The sequence below is a fragment of the Fistularia commersonii genome, chromosome 20 (assembly GCF_037954325.1).
Source record: "Fistularia commersonii isolate RoL2024-O1a breed Wild chromosome 20, RoL_Fcom_v1.0, whole genome shotgun sequence".
Lineage (NCBI taxonomy): Eukaryota > Metazoa > Chordata > Actinopteri > Syngnathiformes > Fistulariidae > Fistularia > Fistularia commersonii.
This window is the reverse complement of record NC_141303.1, coordinates 11,230,827-11,248,176: the sequence shown is the minus strand read 5'-3', so window position 1 is coordinate 11,248,176 and position 17,350 is coordinate 11,230,827. Positions and strand designations below refer to the sequence as shown.

The 17,350-nt window shown below is 41.9% G+C and overlaps 1 protein-coding gene across 8 annotated transcripts in view; it reads left to right on the top strand.

The window, feature by feature from the left end:
* gphnb (gephyrin b) overlaps positions 1-17,350 on the top strand; it is a 96,515-nt gene that overhangs the window by 15,549 nt on the left and 63,616 nt on the right. The gene's annotated exons all lie outside the window — the stretch shown is intronic.

Here is a 17,350-nt window from a genome sequence, read left to right as displayed (position 1 = left end):
TAAGTAAGTTCATGATTTTTAAAAATAATCCTTTATTGTAGATTATAAGAAAATAGAGGCACGGAATAGACAAGTGAGTTGTAATTTTGCTTTTTATAATAATTTTATGATATAGATAAATAATTTATGATACATGGTGGCAGCGACCTCAACATCATCTCTGAGAACAATATATGATGAACTGACTCAAAACAAGAAAAATACATGAGGGATAAACATTTAATCACAGTCATGTCAATGTACTGACCAAATAGATAACAGACCCATCATTGTAGTGCATAACATCCATGTGAGATACTTATTTGACATTATTTGTATTCCCCGCAGTGTAGATGATGTTAGCAACACACATCTCAAATTCCAAAAGCATCAGGGAGGGAAAGTTGGGATTCTCCACAGATATAATTAATACAATTTGTTTGCTGACTAAATGTTCATTGGTCATTATTTCAGTAGTATTATCAATGAATATCAGTTTTCTACTGTTCTTTTTTCATGGCAGCTTGATTTTTCAAATACAAAAATATTTTTATAAATGAGTCAAAACTAATTGCAAACTGAAAAAAATAATTAGCAAATAACAAACCTAAATATACTGCAGCAGCGGACAGGAGGGTCCAACGTTATAATTCACTTTCAAAATTTTATTTCACTTTTTGTCTGCCTAGATATTGATTCAGTCAAACTGATCCCAATCCCGAAAAGTCCTTAAATGCTCTGTCTCCCCCTGGTTCTTCCCTCTGACATGTACATATATGTGTGTCTCAGTCGGATAAGTGATAAGATATGTGAAATATAGCAAGTGGCGCTCTCTCTTAGGCAGCTTCCCTCCTCACCTTCGGGCTTCCCTTCTATTCCACCACCTTGAAAAGGCTGGGAGAGAAAGAGACGTCACACAGGCCGTGCCAGTGTAGGGGTGGGCTTGATCTGACCTGTTGAGAGGGTTTGGGTTTCACACAGCTGAGCCTGAGCCAAACTTGCACAACCCAAGAAAAATGAGTAACTCCTCCCTGTGTCTGCCACAGCTCATGTTAGCCTTGAGGAGAGCGTGTTTCCAAATGACTATGTATCTGCATGTGTTGGTGTGTGTGTTGGTTCAGAGTCAAATGGTGAAAAATAAAAATCAATATCACAATTTTCAAAAACCCCATTTCTCACTATCAATATGTATGACTTCATCTGCTTTCCCTCAAATCAAATCAAATCAAATCAGATTGACAACACAAATAATTTAACAGCGTGTGTCTGCAACATATTAAGTAGTTTGGTTTTCCTTTTTAGGTAATTTACATCTATTTTGCACAAGTGATTGGAAATTCTTGGGCCATTCCTTGTTCATTTAAGGTGCATATTATTTTGATATAATGGATTTTATGATGCCATAACATAACATTTGTTTGACAATATTCTTAGTATGCAAAAAGACAATGACAGCTCATTCCTAAGAACTTGAGTAGGTATGAGGTTCAGTTTAGGGCACCTGTTTGGGTTATACATTCTCTTGTGATCATGGATGTTAGACTTATGTTTGAAGAGAACCTGTGTGTACGTGTGTTCTTTGACAGCGTCAAGCTGCAATGTAATTGCTGACACCATCCAGAGGATTGAATGTAATGAAGGTAGCTGCTTATACGCTGCTTGATTAGTACAGTTGGGCCTCAGGCACTGTGTGTGTGTGTGTGTGTGTGTGTGTGTGTGTGTGTGTGTGTGTGTGTGTGTGTGTGTGTGTGTGTGTGTGTGTGTGCGCGTGGGGGGGGGGGCATGTAAAACTCTGCACCCAGGGAAATAAGGCGAGTCAAATGGTTCATGCACACACATGCACACCAATACACACATGTAATATCACCCACCCACTCACACATTAACAAACAAATCAACAAACACTGGCAGTGTGTGACCCATTTTGACTAACTTTAAGCCACTGGACTTCATTTCCTCTGTGTTTGGAGCTACTTGAAAGAATACACTTCAGAAAAATGACTGTTACAACATGTAGGATGTAATGTATCTGTTGTAATTACTGCTGTAATGTATCAGCTGTAATTGGCAATAATGATTTTTTGAGAAGTAGATATATCTGGTTTAAGGGGTAAGGGCTTGAAGTCATCTCTTAAAATCATCAGTATTATCAATATCAATCAAGAATATTCAAAAATCGTGAAGAACCCATTAAAGAATCCTAACCAGGTGTTCAAAGGGGCCTGATACTCACTTAGCACGCACTAGCAGTACGTCCACGTCTCTCTGTGGTACATCTCAGCTATTCCTTGCATACTGTCTCTTCTGACAGGCTGAAAGTATAAACTGCTCTTGCCAGGTGCCATAGTCTATAACATGATTTAATGAGGCACATAAAATTCAGTTGCATCTCGTCTCATGCAAACACAATCATGGTATGATCCCATCTCTTATCATACCTGCAAAACATTTCTGACGCATGTGGTTTTAGGGTTCCAACAAGCAAAATCTTTGGATTAACATATTGGGGAACAGAGTGCTTGTGATTCTTAACAGTAAAATAAACAGTATATTTACAATGTTAATAGTAAAGTCATGGTCTTGCTGTAAAATATAACTGACTAGCATCCACTGCTTCATTCACACCCATGTTTTAGAATCCCAGGTCCACCAGTTCAACCATTCCTGGTATCATCCAGTCATTCATACAAAATGACAGATGCATGCTAAAATTGCTTTGTTAGTTTGTTTGCTTTGTTTGTCTTTTTTTCTGCCAAGTTTTCCCTTAATGGTATTTTGCTAACAAAATATTCTGTTTCATTCATGTTGTTTCTCTGCGTCATTTGTTTCCCTGGTTCAATTGTTGCTGCTTTTAGGATATCCCAGAGAAATCCCCATCAATAGAAACCTGACGTAAGCAGTCCATTGCTTGATGGAAGTTTCTTTGATATAATTGTTTATGAGGGGAATTTGTTCAAATTTAAGGCATTGAGGAAGTTGATATTATTTGTGGATAAACCTGAAAGCAAGAACTTCTATCTCCTGTAAGAACCTCCAGTCAGACCCTCCCTAAGCTTAACAGTACTTGGTGTACTGCTGCATACTTTGTGGTGCTTCAGAGTTCCGCTTTGCTTTGTCCCACTGATTTCATGATGATTGTTGTAACAATGTGCTAAAGCCTCAGCTGTGCTGATTGGGCTTTTGTTTTGCCTTTTCAAAAGCACGGATGGCATGAAATGAGATTTGTAGACAGTGAACGGTGGCTGGTCATGGGAAGGGCAGCCGTTGGACCAGACGATGACGAGGCTGGCGTCTTAGCCACATGGGGATCCTGTGGAGATGCGGTTTAGATTAACTTTCCACTTAGTGAACAAGATGTCACTTGCAATATGACCGTGTCCCCTGTTCCAGTTATTGACTTGACAGCTGCGCCTCATAGGACTTTTTTGTCCCAATCAGGACTGTGCATTTGTCATGCTCGTCTCACAATCTCCCTAGTCAGCATGCTTGTGACTTTTGGTTTTGATCAAAAACCTGTCATTGAATCTGAAGAGCCAATACCCATCTGACCTTGACCTCTTAGACAGAGCGTAACAATACACTGACCCCTTAATCCTCTGTATCTGATCCTTCCTTGCCTCTTTGCCATGAATGAGAGATCACAGAAAAGTAGGGACAGAATTTATCAACACAGTCAATAATAGATCTATTGGGCGTTGACACATATTTACAAGATAACCCCTGTTACAAATATTGACCAATATCTTAATGTTCTTTTCAGAGACCTTCTCCAACCTTTTATCATTTTTACAGATGTAAAAAAATGAGCTGAACCCTCCGTGTGGATTCATATGACTCGATCAAGGATACAAACTGGTATGCGTAGCTAAGCCGCGGTTGTTCTGTTGCAGTGTTGGTTTTTCCCTGTATCAGCACCTTGGAAGGATGAAGGAGTAGGTGGAGGTGGTGGAAGGAAAAGGGGGGGATTACAGGATGTGGAGGCAGGAGGGGAGAGTAGGGAAGCTTCTAAAGGAAGGTATCAGAAATGTGCAGCTATATTGATGCCAGTGTAAGCACATTCCTATTGAAATCAATAGAGCTGCTCTCAAGCTCATTTTGGCTTCTAACAAGAGAATGGTACCTGGCTCACTAATGGAGATTAGTGATAACATGTACACACACACATGCACACACTCATGCATGCACACCCCACAGAACTAAGTTGGAAAGAGAATGAATGGCTATATTAGTTAGATGTGAATTCATTATTTATACGGTAAAGCAGGGGTCTCAAACCCCAAGTAGGGGGCCACAAAATAACGTCCTGAGGCCGATGATATACAGGAGCCTGGATGCACATATAATACCAATTTATTTGTCATAACGTATCAAATCAAAGCTTTAAAAAAGCATGTTCTCAAAACTGCAGGTGGTCTTTTTTTCAGTTATTAAATGTTTATGTTGTGATGCTAAAACCCGGCTGGAAAATATTTACATTTCTATGTTGTGTTCTTGTGCAAAGCAATATCTAGCAGGAGTGAAGATTTTTAAGGGTCAGCAGGATCAACATCACTAGTGGTTCATCATCGTGATGTAGAATCACAAGTCAGCAGACATTTTTCATGTCTTAAAAATCTCTCTCTCCCTCCTTTTCATGTTCTATCTCTCTTTCCATCTCTTTCTATGTCTCTCGTTATCTTAGTGATTTGCTATTTATTTTGCCACAAAGAAGAAAACAAGAAATGAGCTTGGCTACTGGTTATATATCAACAAGTGCAGAGTGTTACTTTGCAAGTGACAATGTAACTGCAATTAATCTGGAATCCCTGTAATATCTCTTGGTGGTAAAATATGGGAACTACAATGATCAGAACTATATAACTTTGTATTTATAATAATAAATGCTTGTGTAAAGTTTTCTGCAGGCCAGAGCCTACAAGTAGTGTTTGTGAAAACATCAACGCACCTGTTGACTTCAACCACTATTGAAATAATGATTTATTAGGAATTTGTAAAGTTTTGTAAAGTATGATGATATCTAAGTCTATCATTTGAATATGTTAATCAGCTAATACCTTGTTTACAGGATATTTTTTTCAGCCTCACACACACACACACGCACACACATAATGTCATTGTAAACTACCACCAGGTGAATGGCTGCAGTCATGCAAAGCTTGTACCAAAAACACATGTTTAGCTGCTTTAGTGTGTGTGTTTGTGTGTGTGTGTGTGTGTGTGTGTGTGTGTGTGTGTGTGTGTGTGTTTGTGTGTGTAAACAGCTGTCGGAAATGCCACGGAGATCTGCCTTGCCACGGGCCCTTTGCCATCCAAATGTCATGCTACATGGAGGGGAAAAAAACTGCAAAAACTCATCCACCCACAGGAACAGCCCTCACACACATACATACTTCTGCCTTTCTGTATGATAATGTCATCCTGAGCCACGAACACATTCACGGTGCTTGCCTTCTTCAGAAACAAGCTTCATTACACTCAGAGCCCTTGATTTATGATTAATATTTGCAAGGGGGTGTGGCATTTTGTCAACCCCCTTCAATTCATTGATTTCGCTTGACAAGAAAAGAGAAGAGCAAAAAATGTGGGCTGTTGAAGGAGCAGAAGAAGGAGGTGGAGGGTGCCATGTTCAAGGACCCTGTATTCCCCTACACTGTAAATTGTCTCTGGAACTTTTTTTTTTACGATGGCTTCATTAGAAAGTGTCTTTTCAATATTTATGGCCCTGTTAATAAAACATCAATATGAGAGTCCTTTGTGGAGAGCTGTAGGCTGTAGGGAGCTGCAGTCTCAGTCATTTCACTGATATTTGGATGATAAGGAGAGGTTCAGGTGAGTGTGATGCAGAGTGCAGGGAAAGTGCCTTGCAGTGGGATGGATCACTAAAAGTTGCAGTGGATAGTTTTGGCGCATGCCCTGCATTACAATCTTGTCCAGGTGAAAGGAATAAGTTGGGATCTGTGCCTCGCGCTTTCATTCTGAGTGATTGCTCGTTGATTGTGGTGGTTGTGTTTTGCTATGGCGGGGTGTGTATGTATTATTGGTTTCTGCACGGGGTTGCTGACTAAGTGTGCTGGTATTGTGGTTCAGCCTCTCATGTTTTATTTATCCGGGCTAGTGGAAAGTGGCAGTGGGAGCAGGCCTCTAAAACCTGAGCGGGAAACTCAGAATCAGCATAATCTTTGTGCCTCTTTCTGTCTCTTGCGGCACATTATCAACTGCAAATATTGATTATTTTCAAAATAATCAAATCCGTCATTTACCTAGACAGTCCATAACATGTGTTGAAAAATACTGAAAAAAGAATCTGTATTGCAAAGACTGTATTTAACAATCTGCATATGCCTATGTCATACTTTTTTATTTTTTCAACAAATTCATTTTATTTTCACATTGATCAAAGTAAAAAGTCATGAAGAAACTTCCTGCTACTCCAAAATTTAGCAGAAAATCTCCTAAAAATCTGCTTAACCACTGCAAGAAGTTTCCCCAAAAGGTGGAACAAAAGTACTTGTACTGGGAGATATTAATTAATTTTTTTTTTTTTGTGTTTTATTTGCGGACACATAGTTCTCCACACCAGAGAAGATATTGTGAAACAGTAATATTAACAAGTAGGCTGAGATATAGCAGAATACCTTAGAATTCAATTGTTGGAAATGTACCATCAGAAAGTTATGTTTTTTGTTGCTGTTTTTTTTTTTTTGGTTTGTTTTTTATGAGCATTGACGTGTTCTTCTTGATGACACGCAGCTTTTCCATATGACTGAGCCCCTGTGACATTAGAGTTGGGAATTCTCAGAGGTCACATATTATAATCACACAAGACTCAGCCATTCAGGAGCAATTCAATTATTTTGCCATGTATTGTAATCTATTACAGCTTCAGCTTCACCAGTAGCCATTTGTCAACATTTGTTGATGTAATGTAATATTGATTTTTGTTTCACATTCTCTTTTATTGCAGCAAAATACAAGGGTTAGGCTGACAGATTAACCAACATCGTCATTTGTTGTTGAATGGATATCATTCGTACCATGCATTTAACTGGTATTTCTGTTATAAGATTCTAATCAGGGCACACTCACTATCATTGTTTTTGCGAGGTGGTGTTGCTCAGGGGGTTACAGCGGTCGTCCTTGGAACCAAACATTCCTGGTTAAATTCCCACGCTCCTTCCTGCCTGCCGAAGTGTTGTTGAGTGAAACACTGAACCCCTAAGTGCTCCCCTGGTGTTGCTAAGTGGCTATCTTCTGCTCATGGTTCATCCATGATAGTTAAATGCAGTGGTCAATTTTAGCTGATGTGACAAATAAAGGAATTTCTTTTTCTTCTAATAATAGTTATGTACGTGTTGTATTTTTTGAATATAAGTTCTACTAAACAGTGGGATAGGCTGGTACTGTTTAAGTCTTTTCAGATTATTCGTAGATCAGATTTGTCCCTTCCACAGTGTTGTTTTGGATTTCCAATTGACCAACAGCAACAGTCCGAATACCATTCATTTCAGACAATCGGCTTCATCTTTGTAAACAAGATCTCTGTCTACTTGGGTGAAATGTCAGCTGGCTCAAAATGTATAGAAAGTAGCTATGACAAAGTTGCCGCCTCTTCTCTGTCCCCTCCTTGACCAGGAATGAGGCATCTTTAGTCGGGTGACTTTTAACACTGCACACCTCATTTGCATATCCAGATCCAATCGCAGTGTGGTCGGAATGCTGATCACCGACAGTCATTAATAGCAAGTATTAATTAACGTTCATGGGCAGATATCATCGAAGGATAATGTATGGAGATATGGATCTGATTTTAATACCAGGGACAAATGTAGTCTTAATATTTCACGGTTAGCCTCAGCACGTGTATGTCCACCTTTGATCAGTTGCTTTCAGACTTTCAGAATACTTTATCGATCCTCCAGGGGGAAATTGCTTTGATATATCTCCTACCCATTCGGTGTATGTCTTCATGGAAGAGAAATCATAATTATGTTATTCTTATAGACTTTAACTTTGTGCATTTTTGGCGACATATCCTGGGAAATAGAGCTCAGCTGGCTCCGGGTTGCATGGACGCTTTCATCATACCAACCTTCCCCTCTCTTGCTTTTGTTGCTTTTACTCTTCCACCTTCTTGCCTCCTGTGTGTTGTTATTTATTCCCCTGCATCTTTCTGTTCTGGCAGCCTCCCTGCACCAATCATTTTCCCCATCCTCCCATTTTCACTTCCCTCCCTCTCTACCTCACTGCTCTCCTTCCAGTATTGAACTCGTCCCCTGCCCTCCCTCTCTGCTTTTAGAGTATTCCCACTGATGCTCCCCTCTCTCTACCTCCCTACCCCCCATCCAGTGCGAATTGGTCTCTTAATCCTGTCAGGGTTACTCACCCTCCCTCATCTCCACTTGTCCATCCCCTGCATTGCTTCTTCTTGCTCTTTCAGCTATGGATGGAGCTTTCTTACCTCTCCAGGGATACACGGTAGATGGGAGGGTCAAGCGCCGTATGGGCCCTGGCTGGGCACAGCTGTGAATAACAGAGGTGTCGCTCCCTCCCTGTCTTTCTGTCCTAGCACATCTGGTGGTTTGGGGGGGGGGGGGGGGGGGTCGTTGTGCTGTGTTGTTTTGTCCTTGGCCCAGCATGGATGCCTGATTTCGGACTGGCTACACCTGAGTAGGCGGTGATTTTAGATGCGGACTGGCCTGTACCCACACGGACAAGCTGAGCTCCTATGGTGTAGTAAGCAACGTTATTAAGCCGATAGAGTAATTATTAGCTGCAGTAATAGCGTGGGCCCGGTGCATTCTGTTGAGCTGCTTCCCTCTGTAGTGTTCTTCAATGGCTGACTTGGCAATAGCAGGTGGAGTGTCGCACTCCTTGAATTATGTAACTTCACCCCAATTTAGATCTGACTTCAAATAAATGAAAATCAAGTCGGTGGTTGGTTCCTTTCCCCGTAGATATAAATAGCTTTTCCAAATCTTATCTAGAAACAGTGTATTTGAGAGGAGAGGCTTTGAAATGCAGCCCAACGATTAGGATCCTATTGTTCCGCTCCACACCCCCTCCATTCTCCTGGCTGCTTACAGTAAGCCCGAGGATCTGTGTGTATGTTCCTGATTGTGTAGGCCTGCCCATGTGTATGCATTCATCTGCATCACAGGGTAATTGAGATAGTAGCTAAGATAGCATGCGCATGTGTGTGGTGTCATTGGTTTGAGAGTTTTTGAGTAATTGATGTGTGTATGTGTTTGTGTTGCCGCTGAGTGCATCTTTGATGATGGGTGCTGTGCTTCTGCTGCTTACCCCGCTGCTCCTCTCAGAATTAACAAGGTTGCTAAGATACAGTGGGCTTATATTAGATTAGGTTATCTTCCGTTATTGCTGTTACTATATTTCACCCAGCACCGTGAAGCCTTTATTAATTTGGAAATTTACCCTGCCTTGGAATGAAGATGCTGGTATTTGTGCACCACTGCTTTTCTCCTCTACAGGCTTGGAGGGGTTTGTAGTACTGAAACCCCCCTAGTCAGATGTCTGCCCCACCTAATTATAATCTGGAGGCGGATCCATACCTCTATTCATCAGTCAACCATTTAATCTGGTGCCTGGGGCCAAGTGTTTCCATTTGACACAGGACAAGCCAGTTAAAATTGCAGAAAGGAGGAGGTGATATCACTTTGATTGAAGCCTATTGGGGCTCAGAAGTGTTGTCCCTCCTACCAGCAGATGTCAGCGCAATCCACCGTTTGACCGCCATAGTCGCATCTCCAGGCTGGAGGACCATTGGCACTGGTGTTAGCAGATAAAGAACAGGAAACAAGAAAGATGCCAAGTGGGCTGTCAAGACAATGGTGTTGCTCCACTGTCATTCCAATGGTGTGTTTGGCAGTTCTATACATTTAACAATGCATTTGTCAGTTTCTGGCCAAATGAATTGTACATGTAGAAATGCTGGAGTGTGAACATGTTTGTCTTAACTGGACCATCGGTTATCTGGCAAGATCTAACATCTACCACTCAAAACTAAGAGGCTTCTCTATGATTAATGTAACTCAAAACACTTGACTTGAAGCAGACCTAAGCACAAGTAACTCCGTCCAGTCACATGCCATCTGCGTCCACCAATGCTTGGGGAACGTAAATGATACTATCCATGTTTACTTTGGGAGGTTGGTTTTAATTAGGTTCCCAAATACCGGTGCATGCCGTGTCAGCCGATTTCTCCGCATGTACTGGATATGTAGAGGAATCGAGAAGTGCACTGATGCGTTAATCTATGAGGTATGAAGTATAAAGTGCATGGAGATACAGACTAGTATTTGACAGCATGAAAGAATAGCAGAAGAGGATTGTTTGGCATCCTGGGAGTGGGGAGGGCGGTTTGGGGGTTTCAGAGAGAGCATCTTGGGGTGAGGCAGTATGGAGGGAGTAGGAAAGTTGGAAGAGAGTTTAGCATCCTGACAGCCTGATATCCTGACAACCTGGTGTATGAAGCCATTGGTGAGTGTGGTGGAGACTCTGGTACCTTCTCCCTGAAGGCAGGAGGCTGAACAGGCTGTGTGCGGGTTGGCTGACATCGCTCACAATCGAGGACGCTTTACAGATGAGGCGGGTGGTGTGTATGTCTTTCAGGGAGGGGAATGGAGCATCCTTTCAGCTGTGTTCATAATGCGCTGTAGAGCTTCTCTGTCGTAGTCCGAGCAGCTCCAGCCACGCAGGGATACAGCTGGTCAGGATGCTCTCGATGATGCACCTGTAGAAGGTTCGCTTGATGGGTCTGGGGGATTTCGCTTGCTTCAGTATGCGAAGGAAGTAGAGGTGCCGCTGTGCCTTCTTCGCTAGTGATGCGGTGCTGGTGATCCAGGAGAGGTCCTCACCGATGCGCACGCCCAGTAATTTGGTGCTGCTCACTCCCACCATATGCCGTGTCTGAGCTGTGTGTGCATGTGTTTGTGTGTGTATGTGTCTATGTGGACTCTCCGAAAGGGAAAACCCCATCAGCATTGGATCCCTGAGAGATAATGAGAGCTGACTCCTTTATGTCCTGGAAATGATTAAATGGAACCTACTAACAGTTTATGAATCTGCTGGTGGCTGCCAGACTGAAGGTACAAAGCCTTATGGTGAGCCACTTAACTTTATAACCGCCGGTATGGTGTGAGAGTCCTAATTCAAAAATAGTATTTAAAACTGACATTGAATGGGTAACTTAAACTGATCAGGTTAGATTGTTTCATCAGCTGAGAATTTTTTTTTCTTGCCATTTTACTGATAGTATTTTTCATTTATTTATGTTAATTTACTAGATCCAGGATAACATTAGGTCAGTCTTCCTAAAAGCAAAGATGTAATTTTCATACAGTACAATATGCCTGCCCTGGTCCTTAAAAAAAATAAGATTATGAGTCGTGAACGTCATTAGACTCTTCAACTCATTTCTGTCTGAAGATATGTTTTCGGTTTCCGACCAACCGCTAGACTAGTTATATAGGTTCTCCATATTTTTCTGAATGATGAAAAGGCTTATGTGCACCAGTTGAATAACATCTTGGCATGCACATGGCGCATCTCAAGACCACACACAATATCATCGTAAAGACAATTCAACCGATGTGCACAGTGTAGCCATTGTTTGATTTCCCCACAGAGTCATATCAGCGGCATAGGGCAACAGAATCTTGCTGATATTGGATTGTTGCTTTCTAAATTGCCCTTGTGAATATTACTTGTACAAAATACAGCAACTCTTTTGGAATCATGGTTGTTGTTTGAGAGTTTAGTATTGAGTCTGCTGGCTTTGTTGGGAGGCTGAACACTGCAGATTGATCCTCTTGGTCCTTATCTTGATCGTGTCGCAGGAAATGGAGATAGTGTTGAACTTTTTGGGGGAAACATTGCACAGGAAGCTCGGATTCAGATGGCTTGTCATTAACGGCAATCATTCATTATTCCTTTGCTAGCATGTAATCATGCTAATGCAAGGTATGCACAGTGTTTTCAGGAATAAAAAGACACATCTGTAGGTCATAGTACTCACATATAATGCAAGAACCCTGTAATTCCACTGCTGCACTGACAGATAAGAGGAGCTTTGTTTATGGGGTGTCAAACCTTCTATTCCGCTCTCCTGAATGTGGTATGTCAGTAATGCCTCGAGGGAATTTCTTCAAATGTAAACATTCACTGTCATTTTTTAGGTCAATATCACTGTGACCTCACAAAACAGGTTTTTGGCATGGTGAGTGCAATGTCTCAGTAAAGCCTTGAGGGAGTTCCTTCAATTTTGGCACAAATATTTGTCTCAGCTAAAGCACAAGCATTTTGGAAATTGGGTTAACTAAGGTCACTGTGAGTGCAAAAAATACATTGAATCCCATTACTGCAGAATTTCGAGCAGTAATTATAGCAAGAAATCGAACAGCATTCCCATAAATTATGCCCAAATCCTGAATAAGAGCCAAGACGGTGGACCTATTTTTTCTTTTATTGGATTTAGTGATATTAAGCTTCAAGTGATTGACATTGCTCCATGGTTTAAGCTCTTTTTACTCCACTGTCATAAGAGTGTGTGAAGAAGAGTGTAGGCTACGATATACTATATTATCAGCGCTGCACTTGTTTTATTCTTAAGTCTACAAATATGCAAGCTGAGGACAAGTAACCAATTCATAAGATCTCCTGGCCTATGGATTGCTAACTGTACCAACTTCACCATTACGACCACATTACTCCTGGTCTCTGCCTGTGTGGACTTCAATATATGAACAATTAGAACCCGTGCCGGGGCAGCATGCCTAATATAACAGAGCTAACACAGCTAAAGCAAATGAGGGCGAGAGAATACAGGAGCCAGTGAAAGGCTATCATCTATGAGGGATGTCCATTTTTCCAAATGAGCCCCAGCCGCCTCCTTGTTTGTTTGCTTTATCCACATCTGTATTTTGCTGTAATTGGGATTTTTAGGACACAAAGTTCACAAAAATATGTTTTTTATGGAAAATGGTACCTGGTGATCAAAAATCAGCATTGTCAAATATTCTTTGCAGTGAAATTTCTGCCATATTTTAACAGAATTTACGTCAATCATGTCTGTAGTCAGTGCTGATTTACAGGGATTTTGGGGTGTCAAATGACAGTAAAGGACTTTGTATTTCACAATGACTGTTACCAGCCAGTTCATTTGCATGCATCATCTAGTCTGTGCATCACATCTCTCTGTCCCTTCCTCTCTTTCATGTCTTCGTGTTTTACTCTGTATTGGTATTTTTCCCTCCCTTGATCACCTTTCTTTGCTTCTCTGATGTTTGACATCTCTGATGTCTTCCCTTGTGCCCTGATACCTCCCGCTCCAAGCATGCATGAGCCTGTGATTGCCCTGGGTCGTGCGCATCTCCATCTCATGTGTCTTCCCTGCATCATGCTCCCGGAACGCGAGTCTATGTCCATCGTCCCACTGTGGTCGCCTAGGAAAATTTAAGATTCTGCACTCAAATGCACTTAAAGGTGGAGGCAGAAGATGAATGGCCACCTGCAAATGACATTATCAGAAATCAGAATTCAGAAATCAGGAAAAAAATGTATTAATCCCCAAGGAGCGATTGGGTTAGATTATGAGTAATCTGTACAGTATAGATGTATTTCTATCAAAGGCAGTACATCAGCCCTAATTTTGTACTCTTTCTTTGAATTTCTGCTAATTGTGTCGTCGTGGTACTATTGATCTTGTGTCCACATTCGATCTCCCAAAATTGTTGCGCTGCTGATCAGCTTAAGAGTACATAGCAACAGATGCCCTGGTTTACCAACCTAAATTTAAATCTACCCAAAATAAATATGTTATCATGGACAGGGTGGAAAAGATAACAATAGTTCAGAAACTGAACAAAAATAATCCATAGTGCTTTGCCAAGGAAAGGCAGTGTTTGGTGCTGATTTGATCTTCCGCTTACTGTAAAAGAACACGTATGAGGATTGTCCTTGCTTCTGATGTTTGTTGGACTGCAACCACTGATGATGCAACGGAGCTACTCAAAACTGCACGCTGTATCAGCAGACTGAACCTCAAGAATCATGAGCGGCTCGAGTTCAAGAGCTAGCACCAATTTAAGTGTTCGGATGTAAGTGAGCTTATTTGGTTGAACTCGATGTATGAAAGATTTCTCGTTAATCTATCGGCTTAAATACAAGGTTTAATGATGCTGGCTTTTATTTATATTTCAAGGAATAACAAAAGAGTGTAGACAGTGCTTTGTTATTTTAACTCAATACCACAATTATTTTCACCCATTTGCTTTGTTTTTCTTTTCATTTCGAAGCCTTTTTTGCTGGCTCAGTGTCATCCATAATATTGGTGTTGATTAAAGTTAGAGTATGACAGGTGACAATTCGCATATTGGGAATGAGGTTGATGGATAGGATCAGAAATGAGTCCATCAGAGGGACAGCACATGTTAGACGTTGCGGAGATAAAGTCAGAGGCCAGACTAAGATGGTTTGGACATGTACAGAGGAGGGATAGTGAATATATTGGTAGGAGGATGCTGAGGTTGGAACTGCCAGGCAGGACGACCAAAGAGGACATTAATGGATAGAGTGAAAGAGGACATGAAGTAAGCTGATGTGAGGGAAGAGGATACGGAGGAGAGGCTCAAATGGAGGCAGATTATTCACTGTTGTGACCCCGTAGCCGAAAGGAAAAGAAGATGACAATTCTTTAGCAGTCACAGTGGGATGCTTGTGAATCAAATAAATTCACACATGGGGCAAAATGAAGAGATTGATGTTTTCTAGATATTGATTTTTGCCAAGTTGACTTCTACCTGGAGTTTGGTATCTGGCTCCAAGAGCTCATGGAGTCATGAAGAAGTGCCGACCTTAGCTTGCTGTGTGGGACGTTCCTGCCTCTGAGGTGAAATGAGGGTCACCATATTGCATCCGGTATGAAATATTTCCCATCACCTGAGAGAAGAACAGCAGTCGATCTCTCTGAATCAGTCCCGACACTGCACATTTTTAAGCGGTTCGGTGGATTTTAGGCGACGGGCAGGGATGTTTCAGTGCGGCTGACGAAAGCTCAGTGGCAGATTTACCTGTAGAAAGGGGCATGGGTGGAGCATGAGAGGTGGGCGAGAGAAGCTGTAAGTTCTTTTGTCCTTCCTCCTCTTTCCTCTCTCTGACTTCAAACTCCCTTTCTCTTTCGCTTCCCCTGTCCTCAGCTCTCGCACAGAGTCACATTAATATTCCTTTGAAGCCTCTTCCAGCTGGAGCCACTCCCTCTATTCCATGCTGACTCCTTCTCGCCCCCTTTTTGTCCCCTCTTTTCTCTGTCCTACCTCTCCTCACTTTTCTGTGCCGTAGTTTCATTGAAGAGATCACCCTTACACCATTTCTACTTAGCAATGCAGCAGGAGAGAACAATTTTATCCCATCACTCAGGAGATCCCCTTGTTGCGCACATGCATGCACACACACACTTACACGCATGGAGGGTTGGTGGGTACAGATGCCTTTGACAGAGCGTGTTGATTGGTTCAGAATGGTTGCTGCCTCTTGTAGGAGAAAGGGATGGATATTTTTAGATCAAGGGGTAGCTGAGAGAGAAAGACTAAGGAGGACTCTCTCTCCCCCCCCCCTCTCGCTTTCTCCCTCTCTCTCTGAGTGTGTGTGTGGGGTGTTTGGGGTACTGCAGTCTTGAAGGAATTTCCCTCTTCATGCACACACATACACAAATTCACACACATACATGCACTTATGCGGTGGTGCCCCTCTAAAGCCAGGGATAGTCTGCTTTCAATGCGCTTCTCCCCTTTCTCTCCTCCCCCCCTACCTTTTTTCTCCACACACACTCAGTGCTCACACACACACACACACACATACTCACACACACACACACGGGCATATATGCATACAGTTATTCAGTTTTACTTGTTCAATCTTTCTGAGCTGGTTTTGTGTGCAAATATCACCACTCTCCTATTTATCGTCCATAGCCCGCCCTCCAACGCCCTCTGTTTACCTCTGTCTTAAAATTGCCCCTCCATTTGCACTCCCTCTCCTCCTCTCACCCTTTCCCTTCATCCTCTACTGTAAAAATCCTCCTTCTTTTTACCCAATTCTCCCACCATTGTCTCTCTGTCCCATTTCCATCACTTCCTCCAGCTCTCTTTCATTCCCTCCCCTCCGTCTTCCCCCTATTGCCATCCTGACTCAATTTTTTACACTATTCTTGCTTCACCCGTCAGATCACCCTGTCCCCCTGCCCCTCCTCACATTCATGGATCATAGCACTTCATCTGAGTGCCATCATGACATTTCCAGTCTGGTCTACAACTACCTCGAGTATTTTTTGGATCAAATCCACAGCAGCAGCAGCAGCAGCAGCAGCAGCATCACCATCAGCCCCCCCATTCACGTTCAGCTCCCATCGGGCAACCAAACGCCCTAATTTCTCTCTTTCTCTCTCAGCTTCTTTTCCTCATTTTCTGTTCAAAGCCAGAGTCTTCATCATCTCCTCGGCCGCCGTCTTTAGGTTTATGATCATCACAAGCGCTCATGTCACTCACACCTGCTACTTTAGTTTTTTATATGGAGCGGATGAGAACTGAAAAACCTTGAAATTGCATCAGCATTGTCCGAAAGTAAAGTTCAGGGGTCAGTTTGCTAGATTTTACTTTATTCTCATAGTAATTATACCTGATTTACCTGGTGTAGAAGGTAGAACAATCATCTTCTTGTTGAATGAGCATTCCCAATTCCCAGCTTCTCTTAGCATGTAGAAGTGTTGCTGAGCAAGACATGGAACCCCGAACTGTTCCTCTGGTGTTGATGGACGGCAGCCGACTGCTCATGGTTCATCCATGATTAATTCCAGAGAACAAAATTCCCCACAAGGGATTAATAAACTACAATTAAGTATGTAGTTGTAGGTTTACTTATAAAGGCCCAGCAGTGTAAGTCAAAAGGAGTCACATTGTATTAAACAATGCTCATAACAGTATTGAAATCTTTTCTTTTTTGCTCTCAGAATTTCATTTTGGTGCACATTTACACACGATGGTAAGCAATGTACTTTAGGCTAAAAGTTAACATATGTCTAAGCAGATGAACTGACTCTCAATATGTCAATTATGGATTTAACAGGCATGAAAGTGAACTACAAAATGAGACTGCTTGAAAATTTGTGCTCAAGAATGTAATTTCCTGTGTCTGCATCCAGTGGGTTTCCCCAAGCCCGGCCCCTTTAGGGAACTATCAGCAAGTCCAAGAGACTTTAACGGGAGATGGAATATATAGCCTTTTACCAAACAGGTCAGTTATTGAAAAAGACTCTCTTTTCAACATGTTGAGAGAGACACCCATGTAATGTCTATGTGGG